Below are 12,732 nucleotides of genomic sequence, written 5' to 3'. Positions count from 1 at the left end.
TGAGCATAGCCCACGTCCACTGCTATGCTGCAAGGGGCTTTTATATAATAGGAACATGTCGACTGGCTTGTTCTCAGTTTGGAAAGAGAAGCCATGTCTTGTTGTGGCTTTGAGTTCAGTTCAATTTTTCTTAATATTTTAAGATGAAAAGACCTAGAAGCAAAGCAAATCAAAATGAGACTGAATGCTTCAAGTTCTCTGAAAGGCAGGAAGAATGCCTTGTGGTGACATTGTTTAGAAAGAGACTTCATAATTGCTGTGCTGGAGAGCCGACATTTGTAGAACTCAATTGTGTGGCGTCTGAGTAAGTTAGCAAAATAAAGACAGATGGCAATGAATTAACTCCAACACACCCACCAGACAATGGCAGCCAACATGGAAAACCGTGGAGTGCTCTGAAAAAGTGCTGCTGGGATAGTTTTCTGAGTGCCTCCAGTAGACGCCACCTAGTGACTCGCCAAAACATTGCACAGCTGTGTACATTAAGGACACAACTTAAGGAAACTGCCATACACAGACTGGCTTTGTGTCATAGGAAAAGAAAGAGGCAGAAATACCAGATCATGGGGGACTTGAAAATTTATAGTTTAATGTTCAGTTCATTGGGAAATAATGGTTGAATTCTGTATTCTACCTTGTATGTTTAGAGAAAAATAAATGACAGAAAAAAAGAGGAAAAGAAAAGAGAGAGAAAAAGAAAGAACTGCAAGACATACAACTATCTTTCAATCAGAAATATATGACCCAGAGATAGACACAAAAGTTAGGACATATTTGGGTCCTGACCTTATACAAATAAACCCTAGGAGAGTGAATCATTTCATTTCAAGTGTAAGATCCAACTAACTAGCAAAAGCTCTTTGAATGGTGTGGGATTGAGGGGTGGGCTCCTGGCTCACGGTTGGGACCCTGCGGTCACAGAGGTTGTCTGCCGTGACTGCAGATGAGGGGACTGGTGTACCTTAGTTTCTATTAGACAACCAAATATCAGGCTATGAAATCATCTAATTTAGCCAAAAGCTCTTTTTGCTCCTAAGTGTCTGAGGACATAGCTGAAATATGCTTAGAATATATAGAATAGGTGATGATTTTCTGTCTAAAGGAGAGATGAAGAAGGAATATGAGCAGTTTTGTTAGTTTCTACCAAACGAGGGTTTCGTTATGTATGCTCCTCCATTGTGGAAGGCACTGTTTGACTGGCAATTTGCACTACTAACGTATGTCATTTAGGGCTTATTGTCTTTGAATATATGCCAAGAACTTGGTGATGAGACACTAATTATTCTTACTATAGGATTTATTTTACAAGTGAAGGTTTAGGCAATTTCCGTAACTGACCCAGAGTGCACAGTAGTTGAGAAGAAAATGAGCTTTAGGTTCTGGGCCTCTCTCCATCACTACTTAACCTCACTGAGCTGATACTGTGTTCCTTGTTTTTCCCTGGTAGTCATCTGGTCTGTTTGTGCTCAAAAAAGTTTTTTTTTATTTTGCTTGTTTGTTTGTTTTTACCCTTAACATCCTTTGGTGAGCAGCTGACTGTGCCAGCAAGTTTGGGGGTTTCCAGGCTGGAGGGTTGGGTACTGATGTGGTTAACTGGTTTGTCTCCAGCCAACAGGCCCATCTGTCCAGGGTGAGAGCTGGGTCCCTACATGTTACAATTCTGCCGTCTCAAGTAACCTCTCTAGAAGTCCAGGTCCTTTGAGCTCAATTAATTATGGGAAAGAAAGCTATACACATAGGCACAAACTCAGTTCACCAATTTCTAGTTTGAATTCACTTTAACAGTCATTGATGAACTGAATGTTCACCACATTTAAGGCGGTGTGCTAAGAGTCAAGACTCAGAAGTCAGAAAAGGAGTCTAGCTTTAGCAATGCACAGGGTGTCATTTACCTGTCTGAGGCCTGTCTCCTCTTCGGTTGAGTGAGAATTCTGGGCTAAAGTAAACCCTCTAAATTCCTCTCTCACTCTAAAGCTTTATGAAGAAAGAATATGAGAATGTGAGGCTGGGTTTCAGATTTGATTTCTTAAAGTATGTTAACTTTATTACTTATTTATCTAAAGAGAGTTTTTGAGTACCACTAGTTCCCACTTTGTGTCAGGAACTAGTCTTGTAGAGTGAACAAGACTAAGTCTTTGACCTCACAGAGCTTATATAATCTACTTCGGAGATAAACAGCAAACAAAATAAACAGTAAATGCAAAATATAATGTCAATTGATGAGTACTATGAAGAAATAAAGCAGAGTAATGAGACAGAGGGAAGAGTGACCAGGAAAAGCCTCTCTCAGAAAGAGGTGCCGGCCCTGACTAATGAGAGGAAGAGAGTTATGTGAGGTTTGGGAGGAGAATCCCAGGCAGAGGTAGGTGCAACTGTGAGGGCTCTACAGAGAAAGCAGGCTTGGCATGCCTGAGGAATAGCAAGGGGACCACTTGGATGAATAGTTTATCCATTGCCACATGTGACTAACCAACCAGAGGTACATAGGAGGATACCCAAAATTGGTTGGTAAACATCTTTCGTGTGCCAGGTACTATTGTAGGGATTTGGAAACACAGAGATGAAAATGAATCACTCTCTGTGCAGGAGAAGCTTGTATGTTAGTGAAGAGTCAGAGATGCATAAATAAAACCCTAATATTATGAAAGAGGTGCTATGACTGAGATCATGGCTGAGGAAGATGAAAACTTAATCAAGAAGGTGACATTTCATCTGGGTCTTAAAGGATGAAGTGTAGTTGGACAGGACAAAGATGAGCTCTAGTGTTTGCAAGGGCAAGGTCACATGGAAAGACAATGTAAGAAGTCGAGGTCCAGGTTGAGTGAAACACAGGGCAACAAGAAGCCATTGCCAACAAAACCAGAAAGGCCTTTGTGCCTCCTCCTCTTTGACATAGCTCCATGTTTGGACTTTATCCTGCAAGCCGGTGGTCCCCATTATTCACTCTTAAGAACTCCCTTTTCAATAGGTCATGTCTTCATAGATTTCTTTTTAACCTCTCCCAAATACTGCAGTTATTAAGAAGTAACTAACTAATGTGTTTCCCATTTGAAAAAAGTCATCCAACCTCTATAACTTCCAATCAGAGCCATGGAAAATCATGAGATGCAGCACATTACCAAAATGAGTGGATAAAATACTATTCTGGAGAAAAGGAGCCATACCATCGGTGTGCTGCTGCACCAGACAAAACCCCAAATCTCAGTGGCTTAACACATGAAGGCTTATTCTTGTTAACTGAGTCACTGTGGGCTGGGAAGCCCTCCTCCACCGTACAAGAAAGCCATTGAGAACATTTATTTCAAGGTCCCTGTGTCAGGGGAAGAGAGAGCATGGCAGAGGCACCCTATCTCAGCCTGGAAACGACATTGTCACTTTTGCTCACAGTTCATAGAACAAAACAAGGTGCATGCCCCAACCTAACTGCAAGGGAGGCTGGACCCTGTGGGTATGCATGCAGAATATGTTTATTACTCACTGCCTCTGCCATGTGGCATGAATGTGCAATTTTGCTCCTGGGTTCTTGGAGTTGAGGGGAGCCTCCAGTTGACAACCACCGCTCTGGCAATAGCCAGCAGGGGAATGACTGGATTGGCTTCTTTCTCCGAAAGGTCATGCAAGTAGTAGTTCAGAGAATGAACTGTAGTGGGTAGACTGGAGGCAAGAAGACCAGTTAGGAGGCACTTGGTCCAAATGAGGCAGGAAGAGGGCCTGACCCAAACCATTGGCAAGATGGAGCGGGGGGGGGGGGGGGGGGAGGTTCTAAAATTAGTTTTGGGGTAAAATTCTTCAGTTTTGGGGAGTCAAAGGTGTCAAAGCTGATTCCTGTGTTTCTAGGCTGGTGAGTCACAGGCACTATGACAGCAGCATCATGAGTCAGAGTGGAAGGCAGGGCCAGGCAGGCTGGATCCCCTTCTCCAGAGCTGTGGGGATAATGGTTGCCAGTCATTCTTTTTCCTTCTGACCTAGTCATTTGCCCTACCCCCTCCCCACCCAAGAAAATACCAGGTCTGAGTCACAGCTGGTGGGAACTCAAAATTCAAGGCACCAGAGTTAGGGCAGGTCTGGTTGGAAATTCGAGACTCCACCCCAGGGATTAAAAGTTTTATTATTTGAACCCATTCATGCTTAGGTACTCTGTTCGGTGTCTATGCCAAACAGCTCGTAACACTGCCATCACTCAGTGCTCCTTCTTCTCTTCTACTCACTATCCTTCCTCGGGTGTTTTTCTTTTTTTCTTTTCTTCTAGAGTCTAGACTCTTCCCAATTCTCCCTACTAACTTTGCTTGTTTGCTCCATGCATTACAGCAATTTCCTCATCACACTGGGGATATTGTAATCAAACGTATCCATGCACTTCTTGTTCAGAAACCCAGTCTGTCCTGTCTCCCATTAGACAGAAACCTCATCCATGGAGCGATCACACCTTCCAAACTGCTGCAAGGTGAGCAGAAAGGGCAAATCACACCCCTTTCAATAAAGGGGCCACACTCTGTAGTAGAATTGGCCCAGTTTGGACCTCAGAACTTTGAGTTAAAAAATCGATTTTGTCCCCCTGTTTGAAACCTCAATCTCTTATCAGAATCTATGATATGGTTTCTTTGAATTTTATAAAAACAATTGAAAAAATCACTACAGAAGAAGTGAAACCACACTTAGGAACCAACTGTGTTCAGTTTATCAAAGTTCATTGGGTTTACTCAATATGATTACCTATTAATGAATCAATGGTCATTATCATGGCTAGCAGAAGAGAATGGGCTTGGGTGGAAGGGAAAACTTGGTACTTGGGTTACATAGCTTCACTGTTCTTGTCTGCAAACAAGGGATTGTAAGAGGCACATGGCAGTGTTGTTCTAGGATCGGGCCCACAGCATGTAGGGAGCCTGGTGCGGGGCTTACACGAAAAGATCCCCTCAATAAAGGGTAACGAGTACTGTGACTATTACTCTGTTCCCTTCCTTATGACTTATGTTATTACAACCTGAAATGTTTCTGCCTTCCTTCTTCTCTAGGTCCCTTCACCTTTATCATCCTCATCTTCTGTCATTCACTGATCCTTATCTGAGCCTCGCCAGGCTCATCACTTCTTAGTTCTAGTATAATTGTGAAGAGTTGTTGGTATTATATTTGCTCAAAAGTTGAACCTAGAAGTGCAGAGTCTGCATCAACTGTTTTTATACATACAGTCTGATCTATTTATGCTTCCCTTTGCTGCTCGATGAGACCGTGCGGATGCTGAAGGAGAGACTTCCTTCCGCTTCTGTGGGGCTGTCTGGGAACACTGCCTTGTGGTAGAGGGAGCAGAGCCAGCAGCTGGTGCCCCTTTTGCCAGAAGTCCAATAAGCCTCCCTGCCTTTCAGTGGTAAGAGAAATATGTTGAGCTTGAAATGATTCCACTGCTCAGAGGTAAATTACTTCAGGGCCTGACTTTTGTCTGACCACTAACTATCCATGCAGAAGCTGGGTTAAAAACTGGACCGTTGCTGCCTAGCTGCAGATTTGCTATTGCATCTCTTACCATTTACATGTGAGGCAGCAGCAAGTACAAGGCTATGTGCACAGATTTCTGCTCAACATGTCCAATACATTCCCGACGTAGTTTGAGAACCCAAAGTTGCTCCATATAACCTTTTGAGGAAAATATTTGCAGGAATATACTCAAACAGACAAAGCAAAACATTGAATGACACGCTTTTCCACCTGGGCCTGCATGCAGTGCTGTGGCATCCTTAGGCTTCCTTCTACCTGTTGAAAATGTTTGACCTGTGCATGGAGGTAACAAAGGTAAAAAAAAAAAATCAAAGAGGAAGTTATATTTTGGGAGAGGCAGTATGGCTGCAGGGATGATGGAGGAAGGAAGGCCTGGCAAGCATGCTATATGTACTGAATTGTGTCCTCCCCAAATTCAAATATTGCAGTCCTAATCCCTGAGAAGATGACTATATTTGGAGATGGGGTCTTTAAAGAGGTAATTATGTTAAAATAAGGTCATTAAAAAAGCCCTTAATCCAATATGACTGGTGCCCTTATAAGAAGAAAAGATTAGGACACAGATACACGCATAGAGGAGATAATGTGAAGGCACAAGGAAGAGAGAAATGACCATCTATCTACCTGCCAAGGTAGAAGCCTCAAGATATCAACTCTACTGACACCTTAATACCAGACTTCTAGCTTCTAAAAAAGTAAGAAAATAAATTTGTTTCAGCCACCCAGAAAACTACCACAGAAAAGCAATACAACTGATACACATGCCTTATGTGATATATAGCAGCAAGTGAAAATTACACAGGTAAAGAAATTTAGGAGAAACTGGAATAAATAATTATATATCTATATCTATATCTATATCTATATCTATATCTATATCTATATCTATATCTATATCTATATCTATAAAGAACCAGGGTCTGTAATGTCCAAAACAACCGAACGGACAACCGAACACTGAAAGTCAGTCCTGCAGTTGTGGTGACCCAGCACTGACTGCTGTGGGGGCTGTGGATCAGGCCAGGAGAGAGAAGCAGGGTCTCATCTGCAGCCTCTGTGGCAGCTGTTGATCAGCCCTTGCCTCTCTTCCTCCCCGAGCCTTGCCAGCAGCCGTGGGGGCTGCTGATCAGCCCTGCCTCTCTGATCAGGCCTGGAGATGCTGACTGGCATTGAAACCAACCAATCAGAACCAAATCTGGGTGAACTGTGAGGAGCCAATGGCTGCCTAGGAGGCAGAGCTTTTGACACTGACTGGCATAGAAACTGACCAATCAGAACCTAATCTGGGTGAACTGCGAAGGCAGAACCTAAGGTGGGGGCTGAGGAGGGATTTTAAGGGCAACAGCTCTTTGGTGTAAGGTGTAAGAAAGTGGTTCAATTTTTTAATGACCTGCCTGTTTGGCAGTATAGTGCATATGGCTGGCTATCAGTCCAGATATAGGGATTATGTATTTTTGTCTGCCAAGAGCATCTCCTCCTGCTGAAAAAGGCTTTCCCCCCCATTTAAGCAATCCTATCTTACATAATCTCTCTATACTAATAAAAGGGTAATATGCTAATTAGATCAGGTCAACTGGCCATCTTCCGGACATCCAACTTCCTTCCAGACAAAGCCATGGTGGTGGGGGCCAAGGCAGAGGCAGTTAGGAGCGATCAGGCCAGCAGAGGAGGGCAGTTGGGGGTGAGATCAGGCCAGTAAGGGGTTAGGGGCAATCAGGCCAGCAGGGGACGGCAGTTGGGGGTGAGATCAGGCCTGCAGGGGAGGGCAATGGGGGATGAGATCAGGCTGGCAGGGGAGGGCAGTTAGGGGTGATCAGGCAGGCAGAGGCAGTTAGGGGCAATCAGGCAGGCAGGCAGGTGAATGGTTAGGAGCCAGCGGTCCCAGATTGCGAGAGGGATGTCCGACTGCCGGTTTAGGCCTGATCACTGTGGGATCGGGCCTAACCGGCAGTCGGACATCCCCCAAGGTGTCCCTGATTGGAGAGGGTGCAGACTGGGCTGAGGAACCCAACCCCTGTGCACAAATTTCATGCACTGGGCCACTAGTGTACCTATAAAATACTGTGTGTAAGTTTGTTGATATTTTACATTCATTTGAAAGTGCTCTATACCTCCTTCTCCTGAAATGATCATTCAAGTTTAAATTGTTCAAGATCTTGGGGCCCATCTCACTCAGAATCAGACTAAAATCCCATTCTTTTACAGAGAAAAAAATTCAGATGGATAATTCTCAAACTTCTCTTCCAGGTATTTCTAAAAGCATATAAGAAATAATAGATGTAGCAGTGAATTAGCCTGAAAAGGGAGCCTCAACAAACAGTTAAATTGATCCTTTTCAGGTGTACAATTGGTTGAATTTTGACAAATATGTACAATTATGTAACCACCATCACAGTCAAGATATAGAACAATTCCATCATCCCCAAATTTCCTTATGTTATTTTGCAATCAATTTCCTTCTCCCACTCCCAGACCCTGGCAACCAGATACAATTTTTTATTCTTATAATTTGCCTTTTTCAGAATGTCACGTAAATGGATTCACATAGTGTGTAGTCTTTTGTGTCTGGATTCTTTCATGTTTTTTGAGGTCTGTTGTTTTCATTCTAAAATTTATTTGAATTTTATATTCAATACTGATCTACATAGATATACAAGTTTCCCCCACTATCTAAAAGTGGAGTGTCCCTACGAGACCTTTTGTAAAGGGAAATGATGTAGAGCGAAGAAGCAATTACCATTAATTTATATGGAAACATGTTTGAGTGTTCCCAGACCCTAAAAATAACTTACCAAATCATACCAAATAACACATAAAACCTAAAATAACATATAATAAAAGCAGTGCCACTCCCAATGCTTGGGATGTGCTCTGCCTCTAGCTGCAAAACAAATGCTGAACACCGTTTTCCCTTTTTTCCCCATTAAAGTGAAAATCCTCTCTGGGTTTCTTTCAGTTAGCAAAAACAGGTGCTAATGTAGGTCTTTGGTAAAAGCAAAGTGATGCAACAAACTTTCAGAAAGCAAGGAATACCGGCGTGTGTGTGTGTGTGTAAAATGCTGAATGACATATATCCATCTTTGTTTTAAAATTGGGATACATTTGCCTAGCTGGTGTTGCTTAGTGGTTGAACTTCCACCCATGAACCAAGAGGTTACTGGTTTGATTCCTGGTCAGAGCACATGCCCAGGGTGCGGACTTGATCTCCAGTAGGGGGTATGCAGTAGGCAGCCAATTGATGTTGCTCTCTCATCGATGTTTCTATCTCTCTATCCATCTCCCTTCCTCTCTCTCTTAAAAAAAATCAATTAAAAATTGGTATACATTTAAACCTACTTACCCAGTTAGGTTACTTAAATATGACCTAATAATAATTAGATAAAAATAATATCCCATGAAGATGCCCTGATTTTAAAATATCATTACTAATTATAAAGATGTTGTGTTGCAAAGCACAAGAAAATTCAAAGAGATATTCCTTAAATACTGAAACAATATGGAACAGGGAGTAATGAGCAATAGCTTCTTTGCCTTTTATCAGAGATTGGCATCTTGGGGGTTTTGAGAAACATCTTTATTACAGGTAAAATAAATGGAAAACACTTTAAATAAGAAAGATTTCTAAATAGACTACATGGTAATCTCAATGGTGATGCATCATTGTACCATGCTGATACCCTCAAGTTTACTACACATGCATAATAGTGGTAGTAGTGGCTGTGAGGCCTCTACCGTTCAGCCAGTGCCTACCCAACTAGTTGCTCACAACCGGAGTCCTTTCTGGTTGGTTTTTTCCCTGGGCCATGACCCACTTGTAGAATATGTTTAATATACGTATGTTTCTATAGTGCTGATAAAAAATAGTGCTTGTATGAAGGTGGTTCTTTTTACATAAGATCTAGGCTTTGGATGAAATCAACACAAAGAAGGAGGGGAAGGAGAGGCACCTGCTTGGTCAGCTGGACAGTAAACTTCCTGAGCTGCTCTTCCCACACTCTCCTTACTGAATTCTTTAAGATCCCACTCAAACGTTAGCTCCTCTGTGCCCTTAGCATGACCCACCCCCTAACCCAAGGCAGAATGAGTTACTCTCTCTTTGGGCCTCTTATAATACTGTGCACATAGCGTTATCACATTTTATGACAATTAGTTCTTTATGTGTGTGACCCCTGCTATTCTTTAATTTACTTGAAGACAAGGATGATGTCTTATCTCCATATCCCTAGATCCTGGCATATAGCAAATGCTCAAGGAGTATATGCTAAATTTAGTTGGCCCTTACACTGCATGATATGCTTCATGTCACAGACCTACCTCAATCAGACTTTCAAGAACCAAGAACGGGCCGGTATGGATGGAAAGCCAGACTCCACTTTCATTTCTGCATCAGGGCTCATGTTTCCTGCCCGTCTGCCAAGCTTTTGACCCAGATTTCCTTCTTCAAGCCTAGTTGCCTGGTCTAAGTACAAACATAATTCCTGCTCTGACCCAGATCCCCTGCTTCTGCTCGCTCCAGCTCAACAGTGTCTCCTGCTTTGGCCACATCTATGAAACCGGATGTGTGACCAAGGCAACTCTGGTCAAAAGCCAGGTGGGGCAAGCTGGCATTGCACGGTCCCGGAGTGACATCCGACTCCCCTGGCTGTCTGCAAGCCACCTGGGCGGGCCAAGCAGAATAAGCTTTCACGGGCTCACGTACCCAACGTGCTGCCCACAGTGAGTCCTACGGCCGAAAGCAGGTGCAGATGTGGGCCCCGGTGGAGCCCAGGAAGGAGCAGGTTGGCTGGTTAGTATACCTCGCTTGCCCTACTGGCTGTGGACACCCAATCAAAGAGGAATGGATGAGACTGGAATGAGTATGCAGGGAAAAGGGACAGGACAAAGGAGATGTATATAGGTTCAAATAAGGTAAAGGGGTGGATTTTTTTTAGAGCAAATTGGAGCCCTATTTCCCCTTATAGTGGGTGAATGATTGGTCCACAAAGCTATGTCCGCATTGCAAACCCAGATACCTGTGAATGTGAACCTATTTGGAAAAGGTGTCTTTGTAGATATAAGTAAGTAAAGGGTTGCAAAATGAGATTTTTCAGAATTTAGGATGGAACCTAAATCCAATGACAGGTATCTTTTAATAGAGATAGGAAGAGGGAGATTTGGGACAGAGACACACAGAGGGAGAAGGCCCTGTGAACCAAAAACAGAGATGGAAGTGAGGCTGCCATAAACCCAGGAACACCCAGAGTCGCCAGAAGCTGGAAGAGGCGAGGAAGGCCTCTCCCCTAGAGCTTTCAGAGGGAGCATGGCTCTGCAGACACCTTGGTTTCAGATTTTTGGTTCCAGAGTTGTGAGAGAACAATTTTCTTTCTTTTTTTTAAAAATATATTTTATTGATTTTTACAGGGAGGAAGAGAGAGGGATAGAGAGCTAGAAACGTCGATGAGAGAGAAACATCGACCAGCTGCCTCCTGCACACCCCCTACTGGGGATGTGCCCGCAACCAAGGTATATGCCCTTGACCAGAATGGAACCTGGGACCTTCCAGTCTGCAGGCCGACGCTCTATCCACTGAGCCAAACCGGTTTCGGCAAAAGAGAACAATTTTCTATTGTTTTAAGGGACTGAGTTTGTGGTACTTTTTTATGGCAGCCCAAGAAAATTAATACACTCTTTCTTTGCTCATTTGCCAGAGAAGTGGGTATGCAATTGAGTGTTTGGGTCCATGAAGAAGGTTTTCAGAACATTAGGGAATGAAGGCAAAGCACCAGGGAAGTGGCTGGCTCAGCAGCACACAGAAATAGCTCTTTTTCTCCCAAAATCATCAGTAGAAACCAAAAGTAGCCACAGAAAGAAAGTCTCTGTTACCTATTTAAGTTCACTCTGAGAAAGTATTTTCTACTTACAAGAGAAGTAATAGTAATAGAAATAAAGGTAATTATAATTACTGAGAGCATGCCTTATATCAGACACTATATCAAGTATTCTACATAGATCCATTTTTCTGATGAAAAATTAAAACTACAAATGATTAGGTAAACCTTTATATAGCACTTACTATATGCCAAGCCCCATTTTAAGAACCATACAATTATGAACTACTTCAATCCTAATAACCTGGTGAAGGAGGAATTATTGTCTCCATTTTACAGATAAGAAAACCAAGGCACGGAGAAGTTACATAGGATGTCTAATATCACACAGCAAGGAAGTGCAGGAGCCGGCATTCAAATCCCGTAAGTCTTGCCCTTGCCTAAAGCTACCCCCGTAGTAGCTCTAGGTAAAAGAATAGTGGCTTGACTGCAGGTGTGTCTGACCCCAAATCTCATGTTTATTCTATAAGCTTCACCACTTCTTAAAAAAAGGTTGAATCACATTGTGTTGTGAACAGTAGCCCTGCCCATATGACCACCCCTGTCTGCCTTCTCAGTTATAGGCTCAGAGGGTCTTCAGCCAGGAGGCCTGATTCCTCCCTGTTGCTCACACAATCCTGAGCACAACAGCCAATGTAAACGGAAGCTCAGACCCTCGGTGAACGACATTGGTCTGTGGGCCAGTCTCCGGGAGATTGCAGGAGCGCCCTAGCCACCCTCTTCCATTCCCCCTCCTCATGTTGTCCTATCAATGTTTACCCAGTTGTGTAACTGAGGCTTTTATTGTTTCAACAAATATTTATCAGGCATTTTTGTGTACTCTGCAAAGTGGCAGATGCTGAAGAGAGAGTAAAGGCCGAGGCCCAGGCAAAGCACGTGTGGTCTCCAATTCAGAATGATCAGTGCTACCAAGGAAGAAAGAATAAGATTAATGGCAGCCACTATTTTTTAGAGTGCTCATTATGTGCCAGTCATTATATAATCCTCCCAACACATGCTGATCTGGGAGAACACAGGAGACCACCTAACCCAGTCACCGGAGGTCAAGGAAGGCTTCTTGGAAGAGTCCTGGCAAACACCTGAGGGATGAGTAGGAGTTAGTCAGGTAAAGAAAGAGAGCCAAGGAGAGGAGTCTTCTAGGCAGAAGCCTGTAGCTGAGAAAGCACCTATAAATGTTGTAGAAAGGGCAAGTAGCTCAGTGCAGCTGAGGGCAGAGCAGGAGGTAAGAGCAGCAGTGGTTGTGGTGGGAGAAGTATGTCTGTAGGTGAAGATCATCATGGCCTTGTAAGCCAGGATAAGGTTTATTAGTACAGCTGGACTGCAGTCCTCCCTATTCGTGCCTGTCAGCTGGGACCCTTAACATTTTCCTGCT

This window comes from Cnephaeus nilssonii (genome assembly GCF_951640355.1).
Source record: "Cnephaeus nilssonii genome assembly, chromosome: 8".
NCBI lineage: Eukaryota > Metazoa > Chordata > Mammalia > Chiroptera > Vespertilionidae > Cnephaeus > Cnephaeus nilssonii.
The sequence above is the reverse complement of the archived record's forward strand: the minus strand, read 5'-3'. Positions refer to the sequence as shown.